Source organism: Otolemur garnettii, unplaced genomic scaffold (genome assembly GCF_000181295.1).
Source record: "Otolemur garnettii isolate 467f Iridium unplaced genomic scaffold, OtoGar3 scaffold00083, whole genome shotgun sequence".
In the NCBI taxonomy this organism is placed as follows: Eukaryota; Metazoa; Chordata; class Mammalia; order Primates; family Galagidae; genus Otolemur; species Otolemur garnettii.
In genome coordinates this window covers 4,498,672-4,506,676 of record NW_003852478.1, presented here as the reverse complement: position 1 = coordinate 4,506,676, position 8,005 = coordinate 4,498,672, and the positions used below count along the sequence as shown (strand labels likewise).

General features: G+C 37.4%; 1 protein-coding gene and 1 pseudogene across 1 annotated transcript in view; one reads left to right on the top strand and one right to left on the bottom strand.

Moving 5' to 3' along the window:
- Nucleotides 1-2,650: 2,650 nt before the first annotated feature.
- Nucleotides 2,651-8,005, top strand: part of CNGA1 (cyclic nucleotide gated channel alpha 1) — a 48,907-nt gene continuing 43,552 nt past the window's right edge. Inside the window, exon 1 of the mRNA XM_012808088.1 lies at nt 2,651-2,761. The gene's annotated coding sequence lies outside the window, so the exon portion shown is untranslated. The remainder of the gene's footprint in view (nt 2,762-8,005) is intronic.
- On the bottom strand, nt 4,096-5,263 carry LOC105887419 (annotated as a pseudogene).

The following is an 8,005-nucleotide window of genomic DNA, read 5'->3' as shown; positions in this document are numbered from 1 at the left end:
GAATGAAGGTACAAACACCTGAACAAGTTTCACAGCTTTATGAAGATAAATTACTGTGCATTGTTAAATACTCTAGGTCTATAAGACACAGCTTTTCATTTAAAAACTTGAATTATTTCACTTGATCACATTTTGCTAGAATTATGTAATAAATTATTTAGAAACAAAGTATAAATAATGGCTCTGTGTCTTTGCATTAGCTACTTAATAGATACATGTACCAGGTGATCAAAAGTCCCATTGCTAGCCAGGTGTTGTGGTAAGTGTCTGTAGTCCTAGCTACTCAGGAGGCTGAGGCAAGAGAATTGCCTAAACCCAAGAGTGGGAGGTTGCTGTGAGCTGTGACACCACAGCACTCTAGCACGGGCATTAAACTGAGACTCTGTCTCTAAAAACAAAAGTCCCATTGCAGCAGGTTGAATCCAGATGAGGACTCAGGCGGAGGCTGCAGAGAGGAGGGAGTCACAGCACATTTATTAAGTGGCCTGTTTATTATTTATTACATTTCAGATTGATGCGTGGGTACTAATGTTTAGTTTACATTGTTTTCATTTCTAAGGCACAGTTCAAGTTGTAGGGGTGTACAGCACACTCCCTGGGTGCAGGGCTCAACTACAACTTGAACTTTGCACATTAGGGGAGAGCTCGCCAATCCCCCTCCCCCTTCCCTTTCCTCTTTCCCTCAGCCCCACCCTCTGCTCTGTGGAACATACCTGTATTTTTCTTTCGTCGGGGCACAGAATTGTTTATATATTGGTTTCATGTTTGTATTGAGTACTTTGGATACTCGCTTTTTTATTCTCATGATGCTTTACAAACTTTACAAACTAAAGCGGGCAATACACTAAATCCATTTATCCTCATTAAAGCCCAGTGAGGTAGGTGTTGCATTTCCATTACACAGATAAGAAAATTGAGGCTGGAAGAAGTTGAGTAATTTTCTCAGGACCACACGACTACTGAGGGCGACTGTGGCTCAAAGGAGTAGGGCGCTGGCTGCATATGACAGAGGTGGTGGGTTCAAACCCAGCCTGGGCCAAAAACTGCAAAAAATAAATACATAAATAAATAAAGTCAAACAGAGGTAAGAACAAATTTTCTGGAAGTTATATTACCAATATGAATTTAGAGCCATAAAAATGTTAATACACTTTATCTAGTAATCTAATTTCTAAGTAACACTAAATAATCACACTGACTTAAAAATAAGAAAATTCATTTCGAAATTCTTTAGGCCAGAGGGAGAAAAAATGCCCAATGACAGGAAAATCAATGAATAAATTATGGTATAATGGAATATGATAGAATATTATGCAATCTAAAAAAGGGCTTTAGATAGATATTTAGTAATATGAACATTATTGTAATACAATTTTACATAAACATCAGAATTTTATTTAAAAATATACATATAATGGTAGATATAGCGAAAATATTTATGTTGAGTATTCCAAAATGGTTAAGAATATATTTCAGTTTTTTTCTTTCTGTAATATCAAAAGTTTACACAGCATACTTTTATTTTATAATTATAAACAGAAAATTATTTAAAAAATTCTGGAACCAAAAAGCCAATTTTCCTGAGGTGCTCAGTACTTGCCTGACTTTCTGTGTCAGGCATATTGGGGTATATTCTTTTTTGAGATTCACTTAATGCCACTAGAAGTTGAAGCTATTTAAATTTTTTGAGACTGAGTCTCACTTTTTTTTTCTTGGCTGGGGCTGGGTTTGAACGCCCCACCTCCGGCATATGGGGCCAGTGTCCTGCCCTTTTGAGCCATAGGTGCTGCCCAGAAGTTGAAGCTATTTAATTAAGGGAATAAAGGTTACTGAATTTGTCAATGGCTAGTGTTTATACTGTAGGTACTGGAGAAGGAATGATGTATGTTTGGAGTGGATAGATTGAAATAAAAGCAGTTTTGCTACATGGAGACAGTATTTATTTCATGCCATTCTCATTTTCAACCATAAGCAAAAGTTTTGTACATAGACTGCCAAATGTTGCATAAACCGTTTCTTAGGGAAATTCACTTTTAGGTCATTGGAGTGACACTTAGACAGTGACTGGCATGCTGTGATGATTTTTGCACATCAAAAGTGTGAATCATTCTTTCAGGCAAGCTCAGCTTCACCTTATTTTATTTCTTGACCAGATATGTTTTAAATATGCAATTCTCCACAAAATACCCAATTAAGAGATCAATGAATAGGTGCACCCTAATTATATTTTAATAATTTTTAACATGATGACACTATATCTGAAAATTTAACCATACTTCGTAAGATGAGACAATTTTTTCAAGATTGTAACCCTGAGTGAAATCAACAGTATGATTTTAATAAAATCCATCAGTCCATATTACCTTCCGTTTACTTTCAAGTTTGTTAAGAGGAAACTCTGAGGAAACTCCCTTATATTCCTTACCCTCATGCATATTAATAAGCTTAGGGTCAAGCAAAGGATAATGGTGATTTGGTTGCTGTTATTTTCATCCATATATAAATCCGCAAATCCAATGCTGGGTCATGGAAATCCTCCTTTGTCAACGCCACAGACCTATTTCTTTCCCTGGGAATGATCAAGAAAATTAGTCGTTTGTTCATGTTTAAGGAAAGAAAAAATCCCAGCATATTTATTATTTAGAAAATTAGAGACTGGATTTTGACTATGTCAAGATTTACCGTCTACCCCTGTTTGTTTTGGATACTCTGCTAACTTCTGCTTCCAGAAGACACAGACCTATTACTTAAGCAAGCAAAGGTAAGAACCCACTGGTCCTTGCAGTTGTTTTTCGCGTGTGCTTACACCTCTGTTTTGATTCACTGAAGTACAAGCTTTTGCTTTGTTTTTCACATTACACGCTTTCTAGATGATTTTTATCTTTGTTAACTTCTCTGTTTTTTTGACAGATAAGCAAATATCCCTCTAAAATAGAATTTTAGTTAAAAATAATAATAAATAAAGTCCTGGTAATATGATTCTGCTAATCTGAATGTCAAAATGTAGCAAATGCATGTATGGTTTTCGAACATTTTAAGTTCATTTTTAGAAGTCAAAAACAGGGTGGCACCTGTGGCTCAAAGGAGTAGGGCACCAGCCCCATATGCCAGAGGTGGTGGGTTCAAACCCAGCCCCAGCCAAAGACTGCAAAAAAAAAAAAAGTCAAGAATAATAACTTTTGTAGATGTGTTCCCTCCCTGAGGAATTATCACATACTTATTTTTATTTCTCTCTAAAAGATTTGGAGATAAACATTATCAAATGCATATACATCTTAAAGAATTAACTCCTAGAACTATGAACTCCAACTTATTGGGAGCATCTTAAGTATTACCTGCTATATAACCATTATAACAACCTGTGGACCCCCTGTCAGAGATGTGTCAGTGGTCAGAGGCATCATGGAGCTCCTCAAGCCACCACATTACTATTGTATGACAGAGCTAGGACTGAAGTCACCTGGTCTTCTTTCAACACTCTGTGATAAAGATGTGCATTTCAATTAGAAAAACAGTCCTCCGTTACTGTCATGTTTTATTTTTATAAATTTAAAAAGTAATACTGCATTTATCATTTTTATTGTGCCAAGATTATGTTTTTAAATATCAGTGATTTCATTCTATATTAGAAAGTTAGATAGACACCATTAAACAAGGCTTTTAAAATGTTCCTCTCAATAAGATACATCTTATCATCGGCGTTTACATGTGGATCTTTTGTTTGTATATCCTTGAGCCGTTTGTCCTATCGCACTGATTCTTTCACTCATCTGACATCCATCAACAACAATCACTCATGTCATTTTAAGGTGGAGCCAGCAAATAAAAGAGGGTGGAGAGTGAAGTAAGTGTAATTAAAAGGCCTAATATTTAATTATTGTACCTGTGTCTCATAGCGAATGTACCCTCTTTTTTTCTACTCTAGGAATATTTATAAATACTGTTCCCCAAAATAATCTCAGTAAAGCAAAAAAGTAAACAGGCCGCATTCTATGGCCACAGTCATATATAGTTAAAATTTATAAATTAAGACCCCCTATTCTTTTTTTTTAAATGAACATATCGAACTTGATTTATTAGAATATAGTTATTTCTTCACACTCCCAAGACCCAGATTATATATATGTATATAAACATATATAATGAAGCTTCATCTTCTGGACGAGAATGCCAAGTTAGTCTGTCTTCATAAAAAGCAGTAACAATCTGAGGACACTTCGTATTTGCCTCTTTTGCCAGCACTAAATCTGCCTCATCCGAATCGCTTCATAAGAAACATTAATTCTCCGCTGCTGTCTGGGGCACCCAATATTCTTTCCGGATCAAGACCCCTGGCAAAGCCTCTCGGTTTGTCAGTAGCTTCTCTTTTCCTCTTGGATTCTCTATCATCCGATTCACTGTCCCATAAAGATTTTCTTTTTGCGCCATCTTTTTCTTTACCAGCTTTCTGAGAATTAAGAAACGCTTCAATTAATTCCGGACCATCTGAATTTTCTTCAGGTTCCCAAGTATTCTCAGCATCAGTGAATCCCTTCCACTTCAGGAAATACTCCACCTTCCCATTGACCACTCGTCAATCCAGAACTTTTTCCACTACAAATTCTTCGGGCTCTGCCTCTTCAACCTTCTCACTCTTCCCATTCTGCCTCTTTCCCGTTTTTTGCAACGTAGTTTTATTGGAGGCCACTTTTTATTGCAGACCTGAAGAGCTATTATTCACCAGCTCCGAGCTGCTCCAGGGTTGCCACCTGCAGTGTCTCCAGCCTGGGCGCCTTAAACTCAAGACCCCCAATTCTTTAGAAATAAAAGAGAAAAAGGAAAAGAAGCCTCCTTAACTGAAGCTAATCGCAAAATGGCCATCGCAGATGGTTTTCTTTTTCAGGAACATAATTTTTAAAGTTGTGAAGTTAAAATGTGCTAAAAACTAAACAGTCTGGGTAAAATAAACTGTTTTTTAGGAAAACAAAAGTTTATATTTAAATTAAGACTCAACAATTAATTTCACTAAAAATTATGAATAAAACTGAAACAAGTATATGAGAACTACCTCCAAAAATAGCCACTATACCCTGGATACTTTTTACTTATTAATGTGTTCAATAAATATTTACTTAGTACCCACTGCAATGCCAGGCATTGTCCCAGGCAGAAACTTCCTATTGTTCCCTACTGAATACCCATCAGTGCAGATCAAGGGAGAGAAGTCCACATTATGCTACAGATGTTTACCTTGGTTGATAACACGTGACAACTGGGCAGCCATATGAGTTTTGGCTGTGGCTTTAGCCAAATGTGTCACAGATGGTCCTTTCCTCCATCTGCTTAAAGGAGAAATATCATGTGCCTTCCCATCAGCAGACAACCATTGTGCCAAAGGTTTTGAACTATGCTAATATAAATACTTGATAATTTGAGACAAGTATGTATAAATTATACCCAAAGGTTCTCAAATGTGACCATTCCTAAGTATGAATCAACTTGAGATTTGTTGATGAAAAGGTGATTGGTTAAATTTAACACTATATCTTGAAAAAAATATATAAAATCAATAATAAAAAGAAACTTCCTTAACACAGTAAAGGAAAATTTATCTAAAATCAGTGGACAACAATAGGTGAAATTCTAGAGGCTGAAGCCAAAGAATGCCTGACATAAGATTTATTAATTATCATTATTCTGTAACCTCTACACGGCACAGTAAAATGAGAAAAAGAAATAACATCTGGTTGAAGAGATAAAATTATCATTACCTGTGGATAATATAATTACCCACAAATCCAAATGGATCGATTTAAAAACTATTAAAAATAAGAAGTTCAGTAACAGAATGTACCACAGAAAAATATATACATTAATAGCTTCCCTCTAGACTGGTAATAACAAGTTAGACAAAATAACAAAAAAATCAGATTTGGAAATGAGAAATTTAGACACATAGAGTAAATTTAATAAGAAATGTACATAGCTTATTGACCGAAAATTACAAAAACAAAGTACATTTTTAAAAGTCATTTTTAAATGAAGAGACATTCTTTCTCATGTGATAAAAACATTGAATGTGTTAACACATTGATTCTCTAAATTAGTCCATGAATCAGTGAAGTCCCTTTTTAAAGCTCCTTAAGAGTTTTCTTAGGAACTTGGTGAAATTATTTTGAAGGCAGCTGCACATTGTACTGTCATAGAAATAAAAAGTCTTTTAAACGCAGTGATTAAAGTGTTCAGTGTAGGTGTCTATACATTTTTTGATTGAACACACACGCAGTGTTTGTGCAATAAATTACAAAGGTAAAAAAGAAATACGTTGCTTTTTATGAACTAGGCATGATCTAAGGTGCTGGAGATGTAAAAATTAGAGCTCATCGGTACCTGCTTTGAAGTCTGGAGGGAGACGCACTGACACAGTGGATCACAATGAAATCAAGGCTCTGTGCACTGCTGATAAGTACTGTGTATTACAGGAGTGCTGGGGAGAAACCACAAACACCCAGGCCTCCTAATTCTAGCTGGATTAGTTTAACAGGGTTGCCATGATGAAACCTGGCAGAGGAAGTGGTTGAGACAGCAGAAGTGTGTTTCTCACACTCCTGGACGCTGGAAGTCCTGGGCAGACGTTAGCAGTTTGGTTTCTTCTGAGGCTTTTCTCCTTGGCTGGAGAAGGCTTGTCTCTGCTTCCTCCTCACAGGGTCACCCTTCTGTGCACATGGGTCCCTCCTGTCACCTTGCACGGCCACATTTTCTTCTTTGAGTTAGATTGTTATCAGACCCACCCACCAAATCGCCTTATTTGACTTAAGCATGCCTTTACAGCCGCTGTCTCCAAATCCAGTCACATTCTGAGGATTTTGGAGAGGACACGATTCAGCCGATAACACCAGCCACTAGAAATATGCACTCTTTTGTTCATTCTTTACCTTTTTTACGTGCTGTTTCCTCTGCCAAGAGTGCTCACTTCCTCCACTGTTTGGCAAACTCCTCCTCATCCTTCAAGACCTCGTTACACAAATCCCTCCTTTAGGAAACTGATTCTCCCATCTCCAGCAGGGCTGACCTGAGCACTCACGAGTTGTCATATTGGATTTGCACTGCTCACAGATTTCCCTTAGTAACACCTCTAGGGCTGGCGGCTGTCTGGACCAACATTCTACCCTCTCTCTTTTCTTTCTTTCCTTCCCACGTCAGCGGCCCTCATGATGCTGCTGTCACATACAAAATGCTCAGCAAAAGTTAAGAAGCAAAACTATTAATTAAGTACAGATTGGATTACATGTGACCTGCAGATGTTTACAGGCAGAAAATATCAATACTTCAAATGTGCTCCTTTGGGTACAGGATTTACACTTGTAAGAGAAGTAGGTGAAAATTTACTCTAAATGTTGAATACTTGCTGTGACTGACAAAATCTCTGTGGAATTAGAGTCTGGAGAACTCTCATGCTGGATTCAAAGTATTTGCCTTTTTATATGGCTAATTCACTTTTACTGTTATGTTACTATCAAGAAACTTGCTTTTAAGGCCAAGCATGGTGACTCACACCTGTAATCCTAGTATTCTGGGAGGTTGAGGCCAGGTGGATTGCTTGAGCTCAGGAGTTTGAGATCAGCCTGAGCAAGAGTGAGATGCTGCCTCTACTGAAAATCGAAAATCTAGTCAGGTGTTGTGGCTGGTGCCTGTAGTCCTAGCTATTTGGGAGGCTGAGATAAGGGAATCTCCTGAGCCCTAGAGACTGAGGTTGCTGTGAGCTATGATGACACAGCACTCTAATTGGGGTGACAGAATGAGACTCTGTCTCAAAAAAAAGTAAAGAAATTTACCTTTGCTTTATCTTAGGGAATACAAAGAGAAAGTAAGTTTCCAGCCCTTAAGAAGCTTATAGAATATTGGGAAAGTGGGATATTCATCTATAAAACACACAAGTGTGGCTCAGCGCCTGTGGCTCAAGTGGCTAAGGCACCAGCCACATACACCTAAGGTGGCAGGTTCGAATCTAGCCTGGGCCCGCCAA